Source organism: Rousettus aegyptiacus, unplaced genomic scaffold (genome assembly GCF_014176215.1).
Source record: "Rousettus aegyptiacus isolate mRouAeg1 unplaced genomic scaffold, mRouAeg1.p scaffold_m13_p_11, whole genome shotgun sequence".
NCBI classification, from domain to species: domain Eukaryota; kingdom Metazoa; phylum Chordata; class Mammalia; order Chiroptera; family Pteropodidae; genus Rousettus; species Rousettus aegyptiacus.
This window is the reverse complement of record NW_023416286.1, coordinates 64,273,096-64,295,219: the sequence shown is the minus strand read 5'-3', so window position 1 is coordinate 64,295,219 and position 22,124 is coordinate 64,273,096. Positions and strand designations below refer to the sequence as shown.

Genomic DNA, 22,124 nt, shown 5'->3' with positions numbered 1-22,124 from the left:
CAAAACAATAACTAGTCACAACATTCAAAAAACTGAAAACATAAACAAAAGTAATCATTGAAAACATCAAAAAGAAATTATATATTATATTTAGGTGAACAATCTTAAAGAAGATATCTGACTTCTCATCAGATAAAATGAGGGCAGAAGGAAGTCAAATTAGCTGTTATCTGTACAAGAGTGAAGCATTTACTGAAAAGGAACCCAGGGGACATTTCAGGAAGATAAGAGCATTTATGTTTTGATTAGAGTGGGGTATTTGGCAATAATCATTGAATTAAACACATCAAAGCTATAAATTCTACTGGAAATAAATTATACTTCAAAAATTATAAAAATATCATGCTAAAATTTAGATATATGAGAATCGTATTGATAGGGTATTGCCAAGTTTGAATTACTGTTAGGCACTGTACCAAATTAATTCTATATTGATCCATATAGGAAGAGGAAAAATTTTAAATTTCAAAGAAAATATTGAAGCTTATTTTCATGAATGCAATTTAGAAAATATCTTCTCAAAGAAAAAAAAAATATAGAAACTATGAACAGAAAACTATGAACAAAAATCTATGAATCTTTTAAAACTTAGATTCCTTAAAGACATATAAAATATAAACCACAAACTCAGAATAAATATTTGCCACCAACATACATAACTAATGAATATATAAATAAATCCTAAAGATAGATTTAAAAAGAAAAAGAAAATTATAAATAGCCTAATGGGATAAACAGGTAAAACTATATTAATAGGCAAATCGCATAATATAATAACCTATACCGACCAAAAGACATATGAAAATATGTTCACTGTAACTCATAATCCTAAAAATACAAAGTAAAACATACTGAGAAAATATTTTACAATCATATTTTCAAAAATTAACAAATCTGACAATAATAAATACTGAATAAAATGAGAAGCAATTAGAAATCCATGCATCATTGGGTCAAATCAAATAACTGTAGAGACCACTTTGGATATACATAGAAAGTGGAGGATATGCACTTTCTATTACTCAGAAAAGTTATTACTTGGTATTATATTAGAAAAAATGAGCTATCTATATGTATAAAGATATTTGGACAAGATTATTGATGGCTGTATGTTTATAATATTTAAATACTGGAATTGATATGAACTTCTATAATGTCAAATATCTGAAATTATAAATCATTATACATTATAAATCTATAAAGAAAATAGGCTATCTTGATGCAATGGCATATCATATAATAGAAAAATGAACTTTAATTATATAAACAAATCTGATTATTCTCGCAAACATAATCTATAGCAGAAAGAGCAAGATATGGTAGGGTGATAAAGTATGGCACAATTCAGGTAAGTTGAGTTATAAAAAACATACATATTATAAATATTATAAAGCTATATTATATTTATATTAGATGACAATGACAACTAATAAATAAAATATTGTACCAAATCAGAATTTGATGAATTCTGTGTATCAGCTGGAGACAGTAAGCATCATGAAGGAGACTGCTACTCTTTCTGTGATATTTTATTTCTTAAATATGGTAGTGGGTACATGAAGGCTTATTATATTTTTCTGTACTGTATACAGAAGATTTAATTTTTCTTAAAAAGAAAAATGTCTCTTAAGTTTTATATTTTTGTTTAAATTTTGTGAAAGTATTTATATGTTCAGAGCATTACAAATAAAATTTAATGGTGTTGATGCATAGTTTGTATTCAGTATTTATGAACCCAATAGAAATTCTCTGGGAATTTAAATCCACCATTGTTGTTTTCTATTTTTTTAAATATCAGAATATGAGTATTTAACATAAGGTTCCTAATTATCTTTAAGGATCAATGAATAGGCTTCAGTGCTCTGTGAATCAGGTGAAATGGTATTCATAAGTTCACTTGCTTATGTATGACAGTCTTTCCCTATTACCATTATTTAACAGAACAACTCAAAGTGACAATAAAATATCCATATGCTCATTATAAAAATAGATGTGCTACAAACTTATGTTAAAAGTACATTTTTCCTTCACAATGAAATAAGCTAACATTTTAATTTTGTGTTAATGAACATGAAACAGCAAATAAAGTAGGAGCATACTTAGTTTTAAATTACAAAAAAGACATAAATCTATATGCATTTTTAAATTTTTGAGGAGATCATCAATATCTTTAATATTATACCTCCTGGTAAATTTTACTGGGAAAAATAATGATCTCAGTGCCCACATTTCAATACCTTGTTACCAACAGTCTTTAAAAAATAAAAGTATTATCAATTTAAATATTATGGATTTCATATGTTGTATTAAAATTTTAAAATCATATCTTAAAAAATATGTAGTCCATGTGGGTACTCCTAATTCTCATAGACACCTTGATATGGCTCTTCCAAAACCGTGCCCTCCCTAAATTATTTTCTTGCATTAAATTATATTTAACCAATGTTCAAACTAACAACCTAGCCGTCATCTTGGAGGCTGTCTCTCTGCTCCCACATCCACTATTTCAGTACATCCTACAGAGACTATTGTCAATGTCTAACCTGAGCAAACCACTTTCTCCTTATTCAATGACTTGACCATCATTAAACCCTCTCCTCTCATGTAGGCTTCTGACATAGCTTTATTGTTTGCATGTAGACCACCCATAACGGTTTCACGAGGCAGCCAAAAGGTATATAAAATATTAATCAAATCATGCCATTTATCCTATAAGAATTCTCTATTTCATGGAATATTAGTTTCTTAAGATTTCTGTGAATATAGCTGTCCTGTAGTCAAGTAAAGTTCAAATTTCTTCATCTTACATTAGATAGTCAAAATGAATGTCCTAATTTTTTAAACTTCGATTCTACATTAAATAAATAAATTTATTTTTTAACAATACCACTTATTGTATAATGGAAAAGAAGTAGTATTAGAAAATATTTCATGTTCTTCATTTTAAAACCTAGCTCATTGGTGGACCATGACTAATTTGTATTGCTAGATGAAAATCAATTCTCCAAGATTTGTAGCTATGGACAAATGGCTTTTATAATGTTATCATTTAATCACATCTGACTCATTAATGTTCATTTATCTAAAATCTACTTTCTTAATATGCTGATAATCAACTTCTCCAGATTTTTTTTTTAATTATGGAAACAGACAAAGCTAGAGTACTAAAACTATTCTTCCTGAGCATTTATATATGTATGTCAAATATATACATATGTCTATGTGAATATATAGATATTTCTTTCAATATTAGTTTAAATAAATGAGGAATATTTTGTGCATATCTAGTTGATGGAGATCCCTTTTTTGTTTACTCTTATAAAAATGAGAATATTTAAAGATATAAAATGTGACAGCTATTTTGAAATATGTAATGTATCTGAATACATTTTACAAAATATTTAATTAACAAACTTTGCATCTATCAGCTTTAATAATATTTTTGTTGGATAAAGAGTATCACATAGGACTAATGAAATGTACTGAAATCATATAGTTTCATATTTAATGATCCTAGTTCCCTTATATTTTAACTCTTGCAAAGGCCAAATGAATTGTTTATCTTTATAAATTGGAAATGTTAACCTACAAAGTACTCTGAAATTTTAACACAATTCTGATTTATATTGTTAGGTACACTGTCAATGTTATTTTATTATTACTGTAAATAATTATTAGCACCAATTTACAGCAATGATATTATATACACCAATTAATAATGGCAGTGATTCATTAATTTGATTAACAGTTATTAGGTCTTATTTGATGACAGAGTCTATTCAAAATTCTTGGATTACATATCTGTCATTACTAATGGTTATAATCTGTAAATGTAATGGCTATTAAGTAGTGTATTAATAGAAAAACAAAAGCCATTTTGAAGAAAATGAATTTAATACTGTGAATTGTTAACATCCTTTGAAAAATCTCATTTGAAAGACTGGAAAAGTAAAAAGGGAAAGATGTACTTAAAGAGTAGGAACTGGTGGAGCTGCTTTACACCCATGATGGCAACACCCCCCAGCCACTCTGATTGCTATTGCTGGTGCTGCTTCTTTTTTTTTATCATTAAATTTATTGGCGTGACTTGTAGTGCCGTTTAAGTATGATGCTTTTTGTTCTGAAAATGACTTCTCATAGACAGTTGCCCTTCATTCTATCACAAGTACTTCCTCTAGAAAGAATATAAGACGTAGAATCTTGAGAAATGGTAGTTTGCAGTCTTCCTGCTCCAGTCTTAGGGAGAAATATATAGTCGAGCCAGTGTAGAGCTGAGAGATACCTAAAACCTTCCAGCATGTTAGTAAGAGTACTGACTGCTTTTTCTTGAGGGTTTAATATGCCTTTAAACTAACTGCTAGAAATCTCAACCCATACTATAAATGTTTCTCCTGTGCTTGTGTTTATGTGAGAAGAAAATTAGACCTCCATAAAGTATAGCTGTTAAAAAATACACCAGTCCGATATGTTGTCCATTTATTTAGAATAATGAACACACAAAGAAGCAATAATCTTCTCTAAATCACCTAATGTCTCTTAGACTTTACTCTTTCTGTTTATATTTTGGATATAAAATTATTTAACTTAGTCTATGCTCATGCCACCCTGACACATGCCTGATTTCATCTGATTTCGAAAGCTAAGCAGGGTCAGGCCTGATTAGTACTTGGATGGGAGACTACCTAGGAAGACCAGGTGCTGTAGGAGTTAAAAAAAAAAAAAAAATTAGTCAACTTATAAATGAGAGAATTTTATTGAGGAGAATTTAGCATTACAATAGCTACTTACATGTACTGATTTCTCATCATGTGGTAGGAATAACAGGCAAATACCTTAAGTATGTATTTCCTCCTGTAATTTTAGGAAAATCCTACAAGGTAGACATAATTGAGTTAATAAGCTGACTCAAACCTTACAACTATTAGAGAAGAAAGTCAGAGTTTCTTCACCCTAACCAAGACACCAGTCATCGAACACCATATCTATTGCCTCTCCACCTGGTCAAATACAGAGCCTAACACAGTTTTCTTAGTTCTTTTCCATTACACCTGGATCTTAACTACTTGATTCTTTCTTTCCACATAATACTGTTCAACACTGCCACTGAATTATATCTGACCTGAGTTATTTACTTTCACACTGTTATACACTTCTACTCAAGCTCCTTTATGCAGTATGTTTATAAGGTGTTCTCACCCCAAATATCATGTTTTTATTTTATAATTTATTTACCATAAATAATACTAGCCAATTTTTAAAAAATGAAATTAAATACTACATATGTTTTTGAGAGTGAGATCTGTGCATGTTAAATTCTGATTTAAAACAAATTTTTGAATAAACAGACTTAAAGAGAGAAACATTAAAAAAAAAACAAACTTATATGTTGAGCAGACTACCATGCACAAGTTACCAATCCCAAGGGGAGACTCTAAACACTTCCACCCATTACAACTCAGTTTGGGAGTCACCAAGGAAAACACAATGCAGCCAATGCTTTGCTCACATAGAGAAGAGACAGAGAAAGATTAGCCTCAATAGTCGTGTCAGTCCCCCTTGGCCAATGGGGGTCTCTCCCTGCAGCCCACACAGGGCAATGTATCTATGCACACCCCTCTTGTGCTGCCATAGAACAACCTTGTTCCCTGCCCAAAGGACAGGTGTAACAGTGGGGTTGGCCAAGTACCATACGATGCACATGCTTCAAGCAGAGACAAAGAGTAATCATGAAGCCTGAAACAGGGAAAGACATTCTCACAAGGTGATACATCCAGCACAGGCTGTGTGGGCTCTTCATCTCTTAGTTAATTGAGTATTCCAAGCCCACAGCCTATTCTTACAAAGCCAAGTGAGGGTCTAAAGACTACATGCATAAGACTGTCTTTCCCAACATTATAAAACCTTAATTATAGAAAATATAAATTATGTACTCTTTAGAATAGATGTATTATTATTATAAATCATTATATGTTGAAAAAGGAAACTAAAAATATTTCTTAATTCCAGACTACATCATTTTCTTAATTCCCTTTTCTTAATGTTTTATTTTTCTATTTTTGTGTTATTTTTCTTTCAATGTCATGTGAGGGAAGAAAAGGTTTTCAAATCAATGACAGGTTTCTGAAGCTTTATATAGAGTTAGTTTAATTTTTCTTTTGATTCAAGCAAATGAAAACTATCGCAAAACTCAAAGTTTCTTGATTAGCTAATGTTTTCTTTTTCTTTTATTTTGTCTGTCACAGTAAGTGTCTTCTTGAGTCAACTTTAGAGGTTAGCAAGAAAAAAAGCTTTCATTTTCTGAAAAAATAAAATTAAAAATGGCCATCTGTTCAACCTTCTGTTATCAGAGCTGTCCCTTAGTTATGTGTCTGAAGCATATTTTGAGAACTACAGGGGAAAGAGATGACTAATAGAAAAGTGTGTTTGTTAATGTAACCCTTAACAATTTAGAAATGCATACAAAATAATAATTAATGATAAAATTTTAAACAACTTTTACAGTAGTTCACATTCCAGATCTTCAAATAAATATCTTTAAAAAAGAGGAGTCAGGGGTGGTTCCATAGTGTAGTGATTAGCATGTCTGCCCCAGGTGGAGCCATGGACCATACCCTGGGTGCGCCAGGCCCTAGGTGCATGCCACAAGAGTGTGGGAGGGGACACCCTGCCTTCATAAATCCAGTTCTTAAGGAGAAACGGCAACATACATGGATCAAGGGTGGAAGTGTGTATATGTGGAGGGGGAATGAAAGAGGGGGAATAAAAAGAGGACTCATTTTAATATCAAGCACCATTATCTATAAGATGTTTCCTTTTATCATTCACCCTCATAAGAATGAGAAATAACTTCGGATTTATAAATAACTTTTCAGTAACCCATGGCCTTCAGGAGTATACCTAAGATTACAAAAGAGATAACTTATGGGTTGGGTTTGCAAGCTTTTTTTTTTTTTTTTTTTTTTCAATCTCTCCTTATATAAAAACTAAATATAATTAAAAATAACAAAAAATGAATTTTGACTCTTCTAATATGTAAACACATATATTCTAGAATTTCAACAAAAAGAAAATCTTAGAGTTGTTTTGATGTTAAATAAACTAAAGCAGTATAAAAAATACATTGTCCTCACAGCTGTAAATGAGAATGTGATTAGAAAAACTGATTAGAAGGAAGTCAAGACAATATTTTTAAGGGGGTTGTTTTGTATGGTAGTCTTATTTGTTTTAGAATGTACATAATAAGCATCATTTTGTTTAAAGTATTTTTGAAATATCAGCATGATTCATTTCTCTAAAGAGGAATAATCTCTTTAAAAAGGCTGTGGACATTTTTGACAAGGTGCTGAATATTTTAATAGAAGGTATAATGTATAAAAGATGTACTAGGAAAAAAGAAAAAAAGAAAGAAGACTAGCCCAATTTCTCTATCCATTGCTCAAGTTTGTATTTAACTAGTTTTCTGTTCTGGGATATTAGCTGTGTCTTGATCCGGAATTAAAGTGAAAGTGATGAGAAAATCACCTCTGCACAAGGTCACTAGGCCAATCATTCATCAGAAAGATTGGGAGGATTTAGAATAAGGTAAAATTAAAACTCTATCTTCTGCTGCTGCTGAGAACAATTTATGTAGCAGGTCGTATTTCTGATACTTCCATTGAACATTCTCTAATTGGCACATGCTGAATATATACATTCATTGTTACCAGGCTCAGTGATTCTTTGCAGTAAAACATAAGTTTAGAGTCTCATATTGTGTATTCAGATTTCATTTATGGTGCAGTGACTATAATTAAATCTGAAAAATATAACTTGTGATTTTTTAACAAGAATTTTTATGACTTTTCAAATAAAATCCTGTTTGAAAATTCTAAATTTATTCCTTGATTTTCTCTACCAAAATGGCTACTTCCCATAATTTATTTTCATTCTTCTTATTTCTTCAGAAACTTCAATGGGGATTTAGATCTTTTATATTTATTTTAGTGTGCTAGAAAGGCTTTATTTAGAAACTTTATATTTAAGACGTTATATGATATGCTTATATACCCTGAGTAATTCCTAAAGTGTTAATATTATCTATTCTTTGTTCAAGTGGAAAATTGACTTTTTATTAGAACAGGTTACATGTTATACTATTACTACCTTCAAAATAACCACATGATGGAGAGTTAATGGAAGACATAGTTCTAGAACTCCCAGTTTATTAACATATTCCATTCTCATAGTAATTCTATGATATAGGAACCATTAGCATCCTTAATTTACATTAAAAGCACTGAAGCATGAGGAATTTAATAACTTTCATGGCCATGAACATACTAGGCCAGAGCAGGGAGTTTACATATGCTCTGCTCTGTCTCCAGAGCCAGTGATTAACAACTACAATCTTACTTCTGTAAAAACAAACATTTAAAAAGCATTCACCAATGCCAAGTACTGCCTAGGCACTTTATTTATTTTATCTCATTTAACTTTCAGAATATTTCTAGAAGATATTCTCAGTTGAATTTTCATATCCAAAAGGCTTGAGTGAGAACTAAAATAAACAAAGAAAGGATTTGTGCTAATAAGTCCAGAGAAATATTTATAATTTACAAGGCTTGGCGCAGAGCAAAGAAGAGGTTAAGCAGCAGGTATGGGTGACATCATCTAATTTGTTTTCTCCCCACATAAACAAACAATAAAATAAAAGAAAGAAGCACCATTACTGAATCATGAGGAACTATTGTGGCACAAATGCTAAACATGTATGCAAACCAGTTAGATCATTATTACAGCATTCAAGGCAAGATATGATAGAAATTTAAACCAAGATTTTCTTCAAAGGAACACAGAGAAGTAGACTGATTTAAAAAAAAAGTAAAGTTAACATTTTTTAGTAAAAGATTAGATTTGGAAGTATGTAAAATGAGGAAGAACAAAGTGTGAAGAAATGTGACATCCACAACACGATGGGTGGCGTATCCATTTCTGAGAAGGAAAAAAAATACAAGTGTTACTGGTTTGAAGAAAAGATTTAAAAAAATTTCAAAGTGCTTGGTACACACTAGACATTGATAGAAATTAACTCCCTTTCATAACTTAACATATGTTTACTTCAATGCAGTGTTGTTTGTTGAGAATAGAAAAACATATTTCTTCTTAAAGTCTTAAAAGAAATTTTAACTGATATAATAAGGAAACTCAATTTGATATGTTGCCTCACAAAATGTATCATAAAGATTTAAGCTACCTACATGTTTTACATTGGTCTTTGGAACTCTTTATTTAATAAACAAAATGTCTTATGACAACAAAAACCATTTCCTGTTTATTCGGTCTTCCATTTCATGCTTTCTGTTATATTATAGCCTACCTACAAAGTATGATATATTTTATTTAAAGTCATTCTTGACATTTCTGGGATTTATTCTTCACAAAGCATTTCATCAAAATATACCGATTTTCATTTACAATTCCTTTTCAACCTTGAAATATAATTTTTACCTTAAAATTCAGGAAATCTCTTTTCCATATATATTTGGTATTGTTACAATCAAATGTAAATTCAGACATCTATTTGATTTGTCAGGTGTTGTTTCATAAATTAGTAGTCATCTAATTGATAAGTTATGTCCACAATGCTCACTTATTATTTTTGTGATTCCCCAAAGTATTTTGGTAAATGTCAATATTTTATAATTAAACTTCTATTTTTCTAGAAGAAATACAAAAAAAGAGAGAAATTGAGAACAACAGTGAGAAAGAGATCATTTATTGCATTATCCGGCAAACAATCTTGAGTGTATTTCAAAACAAAGTTTAAATATATATATAAAACAGAAAAAAAAAAATTTCTGAAAGAAAATTACCGATAATCCTTGTCAAATAATAACACTAAATCTTCAATAATATGTTTCCCAAAAAGTAAACTTTAGTAATTTAATATATTTTTGATTAAGATTCATTAGTAGTATTCCTATTGCATTAGCAAAACAATTTCAACCACTCTATGGTGATACTGTGACAAGGCTGTGAGGGCAAATCCCTTCCGTTATCTCTAAATCTATTTATCTATTTTGACAAATCATTTTTATCACTTATTAATGAAATAGAACTCACTATTTACATTTTTTAAATGATTATAACATTTAAAATAACAAATAAATATTTATTTTTTCCTGTTTAGAAATAAATATATTTATTTTCTCCTGAACACAGCTAGGACTAATGGGTCAAGGCTAAATGAAAATTTAACCTGTGAATAAGTAAATTAAAATACTATAAACTAAGCCAACTTTATTTTGTTTTGCTTTTATATTGTGAAATATTTTGAGATAATGATGAGCTTAGTATTGTTTTTTACATCCAAAAGTCTTAGCAATCTGATACCTCTGAATCTCCTCTGCAGAAACAGAGCAAAAGTCAGGCGCAGGCATTGGCAGGAAGATCTCAAATGCAAGATAATTTGCAAGACATTTAATGATAAACTCAGAATCTTGTATTTCCGAAACTTTCATTAATCATTTTAGTCTTACAAATACCTGAGATGCAAGAAATTCAATGAATGGAAACTCTATAGTTTAATGTGTGAATTTATATTATCTTTAGAGAGATACTATGAATGCAGTTAGTACATTAAGTCAAAAGTTAATCAAATAAAGACATGTAGAAAATACAAAAATGTGCTCAATGGTTTAAAAAAAATTGGATTCATACAAAGAATATCTAAGTTAATACTGTGTAGATACTTTCACTCACCCACTCCAAAGCAAGAGCTGAACATGATCTTAGTATGGACTTTAACTGGTGAATATAATCTACACTTTTTTGCATTATGAATATATTAAGAAATTATTTTGTAAATTAGCAGTATGACTCAAAGAGTGCTAATGCAAAACAAAAGTACTTTTAAATATAACTCAATTTTCATTACAATCTTTTAGTTCCCCTGGCTGGTGAAAAATATAGCTCCCACAGAGAGCCACATTTATGAAATGGACAAACGAAAAGTATACTAAAATAGAGATTAAACAGAAATTCCATTTATGACAATGCAAAGATTTTCTTTAGAGTCTATATAACATTTAACAAATTGCTTCAAAGATTTCAGGATCAAAAATTGGATTAATGGCAAACAAACAAAAACACAAAGCCATGTTTATTTAAGAAATGTTCATCCATTTTTTTAAGAAAGAATATGATGAAAAAAGAAATAACAAGAAAAATAGATTATTGCCATAGCTAAGGGCCCATTTAAAATGATAATCAGTAAAATACTGATTTAGTGAAATGTTCATATAGTTAAGTGATATTAGAAGGTATTTATTTTATGACAACTGTTCAGGCAACAACACGCAGAATAGAATCTAGAAATGAGTATCAAATGTTGATGATATCTCAGAGCAGCTAGAACTCTAATATTCCTGGTGATGGCCCAAATACTTTAGAAAACATTCAGTTTCTTATACAGTTAAAACAATATTTGTTCTAAAAACCCAACACTAGGAGTATTTAGAAGAACATACCAGAGTGAGAGACATCCCCAGATCTCTCCCCTTGTAACAACAATAAGCTGAACATCTAAAACTCAACAAAAAAACAGTCAAACTGCACACCAGCACATCTGAGCATGGGATCTGCCCATAAGAGCTACCACAGGTCAGAACCCCGGGTGTGTCCAGTGGTGGACTGGGAGAAATAAAGAAGCTGCCTCACGCAGCCACTGGACCTCCTCGTAGAGAAGGGGGGGGGGGGGAGGAGAAAGTGTGGCAAGTTCCCTGAACACCCCTACCTGGGATAGTTTGTGAGTTCCGCACAGCCAGTGGCAGGGCCCAGCCATTGGGACAGAAAGCAGAGAAGCAGGATGGCAGAGAAACAACAGTTTATTTTTACCAGCCACAGTTGCAAAACTGAGACTGAGCTGCAACCTCTAACCCCCAACCTACAGGGCCCCTTTCCCCATACCCTCTGAGAACCATCACCATGGAGCCCTGGGGGAATCTGAGGAAATGCTATTGAAACTGTTGCTACACTGACAGGGAGCGGAACTGAGGGTAGCAAACGTGATTAAATACCTATAGGAAAATTTAAAGCCATTATTAAGGCTTTATATAAAGCAGGGATGCAAGAGGCTTAGACACCACTTACTGGAAACCAACAGAAAAGCACCTTCTTTGCAGCGGGCTAAAGAGAGACCTTTATATAATAAATCTTCTTTCTGGAAAAAAATCAGAATACATTTCCAATAATGTCCAGGCAGAGAAATAGTTCATTAAACACTGAACAACCAAAGTGACAAGCCATCTCAGAAAGAAAGAGAAAAGTCTCCAGAAAATAAGTTTATAGACATAGAAATATGCAACTTAAATGACAGAGAATTCAGGATGATACTTCTGAAAAAACTCAGTGAGTTCCGAAATGAGTTATATCAACAATTTCAGGAATTAAAAAAAAAAACACCTAGATGAGCAGAGCAAGGAGATTGAAACACTCAAAAAGAACAAAATAGAATTTCTGGAGATAAAACACACACACACACACACAAACACACACACACACACACACACACACACACACACACACACTGCAATTGTTGAAAAATGAAATAGCAAGCTTGGGAAATAGAGTCAGCCAAATGGAGGAAAGGATCAGTGCTATCTAAGACAGAAATTTAGAAATAAATCAGAAGGAAGAAGAGAGAAACTGAAGAATGGAAAAAAATGAAAGAGAAATTCAAGAACTAGCTGATACTATCAGGAGAGGAAACATAAGAATAATGGGCATTATCGAAGGCAAGAAAAGAGATCAAGGACTAGAAAGCATTTTCAGACACATAGTGGATGAGAATTTCCAAAATCTAAGGAATGAGCTGGAGCTTGGAATTCAAGAGGTCAACAGAATACCCAATTATCTCGACCCAGAAAGGCCTTCACCAAGATACATTGTATTAAAATTATCAAAAGTCAGTAACAAAGATGGAATTCTCAGGGCAGCCAGGGAGAAGAAAATGGTAACTTATAAAGGAAAATCCATTAGTTTATGGTCAAACTTCTCACTGCAAACTTTACAAACCAGAAAGGAATGGAATCAAATATTTAAACTATTAAGTGAAAGAAACTACCAGCTTAGAATAATGTATCTAGTTAAGCTCTCCTTTAGATATAAAGGAGAAATTAAGGTCTTTCCAGACATATAAAAACCCAACACGTTTGCTTCTGGCTATTTACCCTTAATAAATGAAAATTTGTGCTTACAAACAAATCTGTAAATGTTCATAATTGGATCATTCCTTATAGCTAAAAACTGGAGATAATACAGATATCCTTCAAAAGGTGAGTAAACTTTTATTTATCCATACGATAAAATACCAGATAACAATAAAAATGAACAAACTATTGATATTTTACACAATACCAATGATAAATCGGAAAAGTTTCATGCTAAGCGAAAGAAGCCAGGTACGAAAGGTTACACGTTCACATTTTTAAGGCATTCTGGGAAAGGACACACTTTTTGTACAGAGAATAAATCAATGATTGGCAAAAGTTAGGAATGGGGAGAAGGTATAATTACAAATGAGGCAAAAAATGAAAATTGTGTTTATAATTGTGTTTACGTGACCCTATGCAATTGTTAAAACACTCAGAACTATACCCAAAAAGTCAGTATATATCTGAGTCTTAGGATACTCAGTTGCCAAGAATTAAGAGAAGAAACAAGCAAAGAAATCTGAGAAAGAGCAACCAGTGAGGCAGGAGCAAAATCAAGAATGTGATATTTGGAAAGCCAGGTGAAGAAAGGATTAGGGAGTGAGTAATCATGGCTCATACTTCTGATATATCATGTAGAATAATGACAGAATTAACTATTAGTTTGAGCCATACAGACATCTAAACTTATTACAACAAAAGCACTTTGGTAGTGTGTTGAGGCCAAAGCCTGACTGCAGAGATTTTAAGACAGAATTAGAAGAGAGGCATTGTAAATAAGCATAGATTTTTATCTAGCTTTCAAGCTTGGAGGGTAATGGCAATATCTTTATATATCTGGTAATGATAGAGTATGGAGGAAAAAAATGTGATAATGTATGAGAAAGTAAGAACTGTAAATAGTTTTTATACAGAGCAGAGAAGATGTTCTAAGTAGATAAATGGCCTATAGATAGGAACAGATTTACTTACTCATGGTAAGACACATTTATTAGTTTCATATTTTAACATCTCATGTTTAGATTCACTGTACACTTGATGGTGTGTCACAGTATATTTGACAATTTTTTCTTTCCAGAAGTAGCATAAAATAAGAACATCTTAAACACTTGATAGCATTTTACACTGTCTGAAATTCAGAATTTCATCTATAGGAACAGGAGGAAACAGAATGCATATGTACCAATGCCAATAGGTTATTAGATATGGTAGTTGAATTCTATAGACATTTGTGATTATTTTAATTTTCTAAGTGAATTATATAATGTTATCAGCTTAAAATATAGATGAGAGGCAAGAGTATGGAAATATGAAGAGAAAGTAGCAAGCGTGGTAAAGTTCTTAGGAAAGAAAAAAAAAAACAACCAACTATGGGAATACAGTATGATTGTCCAGTAACAGTAGATCTATCATTATAAATTTGTCACTATAAATTTAAAGTGAGACCACTAGGTACAATTGTGTTTTCCTCCAGCCACATTCAGATCTGGTTCATTAAAGTGGTCACACAACAGGTGAAGAGCTGATTTATTTAGTATTTAGATTTTGCCAACCAAGTAGGAAAACTTAACAGAAAAGCAAATTATTTTGGGTTGTATGTAAAAGAATGGGTATAAGAACTGGTTATGAAATTTAACCTGAGTAAAGATGGAAGGAAGGACCATAGGAGATAAAGACCATAAAAATATGTCAACATAGAAAGACTGTTGGTCTTACAGTAATAAGGAGAATGAGAAAAAAACATAGGAGATAGCAGTCAGAGAATGGAATACATAAGTTGATACCATGGAGGCTGCATTTATTGGTAATGCCAAAGTCTAAATGGAAATGAACCTGAGTTACAATGAACAAAATCACTGAAACGAAAACGTTCAAAGCATTAGGAGACCTGTGGGTTGGAAGCTTCATCTATGTGTATTTAAATTACTAAGAGTTAAAGTCCAAAAGTGACAGTGAGCTACTTGTTTAAATCATTAAGAAATTAGATGTAACAGGAATCTATGAATGACTGGACTGAAGGCAGGAAAGGAAGTTGATAATACAAGTTGATGATGTGAAGGTTAAAGCTCAGAGTCTGGCTGATAGGGGAGGAAACTATGAAAGCAGCAATGAGACTCAGAGAGTCCGCTGTTTGCATGTCAAAGGGCAAAGAGAAAATTCAAAATTACATGTTTTCTAAAGTAAATGGTGGCCAAAGGCAAGGAATCAGAAAAAAACCTGTCTAAAGTTTAGTTATGCTGAGAACTTTAAGGCTCTCTTGGTCACGCTGTTCCATTTCCATTCTTATGTACATCCAGGTAATGTCAGCAAGAAGAAGAGTTACAGAGGGCTAAATGGGAAGCAACGTATCTAGGGAAGTCTGGATTTTGCTGAAGCAAGCAATATAAGAAACATTAGATAAGAGACTGAAGAGAGAGAAGATTTGATGGTGATGAACTCAAATTCAGAGGGCCCAGCAGGAGGATTCAGGAGTTGTAAAGGAATGAGGACTGATAGCAGAATTAGTGTAGGAATAGCCCATTAAGAACTAGGAAGCAGGAGATAAGGGCTGACTCAAGGGTCTGAGGCTTCTTACACAACTGAGATGTAAGACATAAAACTGAGAGATGCTTTTTGTACAGAGATATAAGGCATAATGAGATCAACCCTGGTGATAAAAAGCAGATAAGGGTGATAAGGCTGTCAGGAAGATGGGTTTCCAGGGTTCCTTTCTGCCTGGTCTCTGAAAATGGAATTGAGGGGAGCTGGGAACTACATTTCGCCCTCAGTGTGAAACTTCTTTGTCCCCTATAGATGATAGACAGAAAACTTGCAGCACTGTGGTCTTAATATTGGACACAAGCTATTGTAACCACCATAACATAGAAGTGGATCTTCTCCAATGGAGAGAGCTCTCGCTTTGCTCAAGGCTGAGTAAGCTGAAAAAACCAGATTCAAGCAAGCCCCTCACATTTTTTCACTGAGGAAATTTTTTCCTCATTTCATTTCTTTATGCTAATCCTAAAGCTGCAAATTAAATTCTACTTGGCAAAGCCCGGAGCCATATTCCCAGGTAAACATATATCTTTGCCAATTTCAAATTCTTTCACTGTTTCAGTTTTTTCAGACATTTATTAAGTGTAGACATTTGCCAATCATACTTTTGTAAAGATTTAAAGTAAAATTATTTTATTTCATTATTTTTAACAAGAGTGAATTATTCTAGAGATTAAATAGGTTATAAATTATTGATAAACAACTAATAAAAGCATCAGAAAACAATTTTAATTATTTTTTTATTTCTTTGTATAACCATGAATGATAAAAAATATAATTTAGGATTATTTAATATGAATTTATAATATATTAATATTTTAAATCAGTGCTAAATTTATTTTCTTTACTTAATTAAACTATATTTATTAATCATCTAAATGTGATGTTAAGGATTGGAATTAATTCATTTCTTTTGTGTATCCTAAATCATCATATGCTTTGCATATTCCTTTTGTTTTTCTTTTGAAAATTCAACCCAATTCTTCAGTCAATTATAACACAAGCTGACTTAATATCAAAGTTTTAAAACTCAGTGTTAAATGGTGAGTAAAATTCCTTTATAAATTTGTTACTTGATATTTTTTCATTTCAGACATTTCACCTATAAACTTTAAAAAATTTATTTAATACCAAGTAAGACAGTAATTTAATACAATTATATGTTTTAAAGTAAGGATATTATGTAATAATACAGGTTTCTTAATGCTATTTGAGTTATTTTATGTTCAGTTTGAGAACAGTAAAAATATTTATATAAGTTATAGTGTTGAGATTTATTTATAATTTGAGTTAATATATATAATACATATTCTCCATTTTACTTATTCTCTAACTGTTCTTGTTCTTCAAATCTATTTTATGAAAGCTTGTTAATGTATTTCAATAAAGCAAATAACTAAATATCTATCATGACACGGCATACTGTGAGTTTGTGCTTTCTTATTTAAAGCACTGTGTTTACTGAGACTTAAGCTTGGCTTTTCTTAAGAACAAAAAAAATATTTTTCAATTATTGACTATATTCTTGACATTAAAATAAGAAATTGTATTTATTTTCATTTTTATGAGTAAGAACATTTTATACATAAAGATATATATATATATATATATATATATATATATATATATATATATATATTTTTCTTTTAAGAACAGACATTGCACCCAGGGTATAGTGATGGTAGCCATAGCAACAACAATACTCAGACCTAGTCCAATTTCTACCTAGATTATCTCAAACACCTACAACAAAACCCTATAAGAAGGAAAGTCATGCCTATTGTTGAGTATAAAAGCCTTTAAACTCCATCTCAACTGCCTTGAAGAGGATGGCTGGTTTCAAAAAAATTACAAGGCATATAAAAAGGCAAGGAAAGACCCACTCTAAAGAGACAGGGTAATCTACAGAGCAATACTTAATTATGTCAAAGATACAGGAACTGCCTAACAAAGAATATAAAAATTATTATAAATAATGTATTAAGTGTTCTATTGGAAAAGATTGTCAATATGCAAACTCAAATTGGCAATTTCACCAGAGAGATAGAAATTATAAGACAAAATAAAATGGAAATACTATAAATAATAAACATAAGAGAGGTGAAAAATGCTTTAGATGTGCTCATCTGTACCCTAAACACACTTAACAAAAGATTAAATGAACTTGAACATAAATCAATAGAAACTATTCAAACAGAAACACAGAGAAAAAGTGAGTAAAAAAATGCAAGAAGAGATTATCCAAAAGTCACTGAACATTGTCAATCCATCCAATAATATGACTAATTTGAACTCAAGAAGAAAGAGAAAGAGGGTAGAAAAGATATTTGAAACAAACAATAGCTACTTTTTAAAAAATTGATGACACACATCAAATCACAAATCCAAGAAGATCAGAGAACACTAATAGAATAGATATACAAACTGTAAATCCACACAATGGAATATTACTCAGCAGAGGAGCCAAATAACAACTGTTGCAACAACAGGTATAAACAATAAATGCATTTTTCTAAGTAAAAATTATCAAAATTCAAATGACTGAAAACTATACGATTCCTTCATATAACACCCTAGAGAAAGCAAAACTATAAGGACTGAAAGAGATTATTTCTTATCAGGATTTGGGGGTAAGGAGAGATGGATTTTATATAAAGGAATATCGTGAAAGACTTGTGTGGGTAATATTACATTTTGTATAGAGCAGTGGTTGTTAATAAACAACTATCTGCATGCTTCAAATCCATGGAACTGTCCACCAGAAAATGTGAATTTTACCGGTCTTTTTAAAAATACATTAGGATGGGATGTGGTTTCATAGTGTAGCACTTAGCATGCCTGCTTTACATGCAGAAGGTTCTGGGTTCACACCCCAGTGGAGCCACAGTCCATGGTCTATGACCATGCCACCCTGAACAAGCTTGATGTCTGATCTCAGACGCTAAGTAGGGTTGGGCCTGGTTAGTATTTGGATGGGAGACCACCTAGGAACACCAGGTGCTGTAGGCATAAATTAATAATAATAATAATAATAATAATAATAATAAAATAAATAAAAATAATAATAAAATAAAAATACATTAGATAGAGGGGGGAAGGAAATGTAGACTGTGACAAATGAATCTAACTATATTACAAATGAGCCACATAACCACACTAAAAGGAAAAAAGAAGATAGAAACTGGCTTGGGTAAATTTAGAAAATAGCTTTTGACTGAATAAAGTAAGTCTAAAAACAAAAAGAATTTTACAAATATATTGTACTTCATTTGGTGTTTTATTTTCTCTTACGAGTCTTTCCTTACAATTCTGAAACTATTTATATGCTAGTCTTGAGAGGAACATTAATATATGTTAGCAAATGAAAGCCACTACTAGAAAAAGAAAGGAAATTAGGAAAGGAAGAGTTGCTAAAATAAACTCTGTGGTAGTGTTAGATTGGAGTTAGAAATATCAATATAAATGAACGCTATTGGAGTGTGTGTGTGTGTGTGTGTGTGTGTGTGTGTGTGTGTGTGTGAGCGATCACATAGACTGATAGATGATGGATAGACAGACAGATAGATGATAGATGATTAGATAGATAGATAGATAGATAGATAGATAGATAGATAATAAAGAGACAGACAGATAAAAATATGCATACACATACAGATCAATGTAAGTGTGTATGCATGATTTAATATATGTATAAATATTTCCTAAATCTATTTCCCGAGAGAAACTAAAGCAGTGACTGAATGCAGTGACATATCAGCAGTGACATATCATACCTAATGCCCACATATTAGTTGCTAAAAAAACATTCTCCAATGAAAGGTTCCTTGGGAATCTGGTTGATTCCAGGACTATGGTGGAAATATACAAAATGATTCTCAAGGATTTTGGTGTCATGTTGTAAGAAAATGCTAAAAATTATATAATAAATATGCCATAAGAGCTAACCTGAAAGAGCCTAAAAAGTGAAACCATACTTGTATAAATAAATAACTGACTAAATGAATACATGGAGAAGTGATGATTCTTTCCTACAAAAAAAGAAATTTTGGTTCATAGATGTAGAAGAAACTAGAAAACTACCATTAGAATAATCCAGAAATAACTGCTGCAGGCAAAATCCACTGATAGACGACAAGTTTAGAGGGTAAACGTTTAAGTAGAAATAGAGTATTTGCATAGTCTCAAAATATCACCCAAAACATTTAAGAAGTTCCAAGGAAAACAAATAGTAAGTTTACATCCTGGTAGATGCCATCTTAAGCAAATAATCAAGGTTAATATAATCAGTAACCCATATGGACATCATGTACCCCCTGACATGAGGCAATGAGGAAACACAAACTCTACTGTATCTTCTTAAATGCATAACCTCAATTTAATAATCAGATAAATCCAAATTAAAAAGCATTGTATAAAATAACTGGCTGGTATATTTTATATTTCAAGGTTGTGTAAGGTGAAAATGAAGGCTGCCAAGACTGGGGAATACTAATAAAACATGATAATTAAATGCAATATGTGATTCTGGATTGTATCTTAGCACAGAAAATTATATTAATGGAGAAAAACTGGTGAAATATGAATAAATAGTTTGTAATATTATATGAAGGATAATTTCTTAATTTTGATAATTGTTCTATGAATATGTAGAATACTAACAAAAGGAGAGCCGGATGAAAGATATGTGGAAATGTCTATTACTATATTTATATGTCTCTGTTAAATCTAAAATTATCTCACTATAAAAGCTTTTTTAATGTATATTTTATATTTCTTAAAATACTTAAATCTCATTCAGTAAGAAGTAAATAGCTACATGAACAATTAGTCAAACAAATGATAACAGCATCAACAATAATAAACTCTTACATATTAACACCTAAAATAACATATTTGAGTAAAGAATTGGTATTCAAGAAATAAAAAAAAACAAAACAACACAGCCATGAATAAATGTACTTAGCCTTGACTCTATCATATATGAAATATCTTCTTAATATGTTTTTCTTCCTTGAAAAAAAAGCAAAATTGTGATAAGTAGATAATAGCCATTTATTTGAGTATGATACTATTTGGTGATAACTCCATATGAGCCATAATTTCAAATATTAAAAAATAATAAAAAGTAAAACGTATTTAGGGAAACAAAAAAAATCTCACTGTTGATGCTGGTAGAGCTATATAACACTTATAAACAATAAAAAATTAAGAAAGCCAAAACGAAAAATATATATAGAGCCATATCTGCAAATTTGAAAAGCCATGTACCTAGCTAAAGAAAAGGTGAGGAGAATAACTTAGAAAGCAAAAGGGTAAATGTGTGGGCAACTATCAAGAAAAACTAGGAATGTTAAATCAACATTTCAAATTCATTACAATGTGAATTCTAAGTATCATATTGTTTCACTGCTTCCATAAAATAGATTATGACATTTGCTTAAAAACACTGATGGATCTGTTTCTGTGTTCACCAAACACTTGAAGTGCAGTTCAATGCACTGTGTAATGTGAAAACTTAGAAAGCATGACTTGTCATAATGCAACAGTGATTTACAAGAAAAATGTTTAGTGTATTTAGTGATATTTTATCAGAATTGATTTTTTAAAAATGACCTGCTCTGAACTGGACAATGTATCTTATGCTGAGCTAACAAGTTAGATGCACTTATTTATAATAGCATAGCTGTTTGTTATTACCTGGAAGTAAAATACAAGATGTGTAAACTGCCTAGAAATAAAGTGAGTCTATATAAAACTTAAACTGAAAATAATGTGGCACCACAATTATCAGAATTTTATTTTCCTTTGTGGAAAGACCACAAGAAAGAAATAAATCTAATTAAAATGAGAGAAAAATAAGTATAGCTGACCTAGTAAGTCTTTCTATACATTGCAGAATAACAAAAATTGATGTTGTATTTATCTCTTATGAATCTATCAAAAAATCTATCTAGGAATATGTCCTCAAAATGAAACAAGGGCACCTGAATGAGAAGAAAATGATGAATGTGATATGTCTGTATCTCGTGTTGTCTGTTTTTTCTCCTATTGTTTTTGTATGAGTGTTGTATGTCAGTGTATATAAACAGAAAAATGGGAAAATCAATCAATTGCAATGAATAATTTATTATTTAAATAAATCACCTTATTAAATAGTCTCTTCATTTCAAACACCTGATATTTTGAGGACCGTCAATAAATATGTCAAATGAATAAATGGTTGGTTTCACGTTTTTACCAAATTTACCTTATATTACCCTTGCTTGCATATTGAAATGTTTTTTTTTCTAAAGTAGCTATCTCAAAGTTCAGGGTTGATGCTGCAAATGCTGAAAGTTTACCATTCCTAATACTAAATTGTCTTTGCTTTCCTTAACTACTTCTGTTAGAGTTCTATTT

General features: G+C 31.2%; 1 pseudogene; it reads left to right on the top strand.

The window, feature by feature from the left end:
• The first annotated feature begins 18,618 nt into the window (after positions 1-18,618).
• On the top strand, positions 18,619-18,734 carry LOC118609863 (annotated as a pseudogene).
• The last annotated feature ends 3,390 nt before the right edge of the window (positions 18,735-22,124 follow it).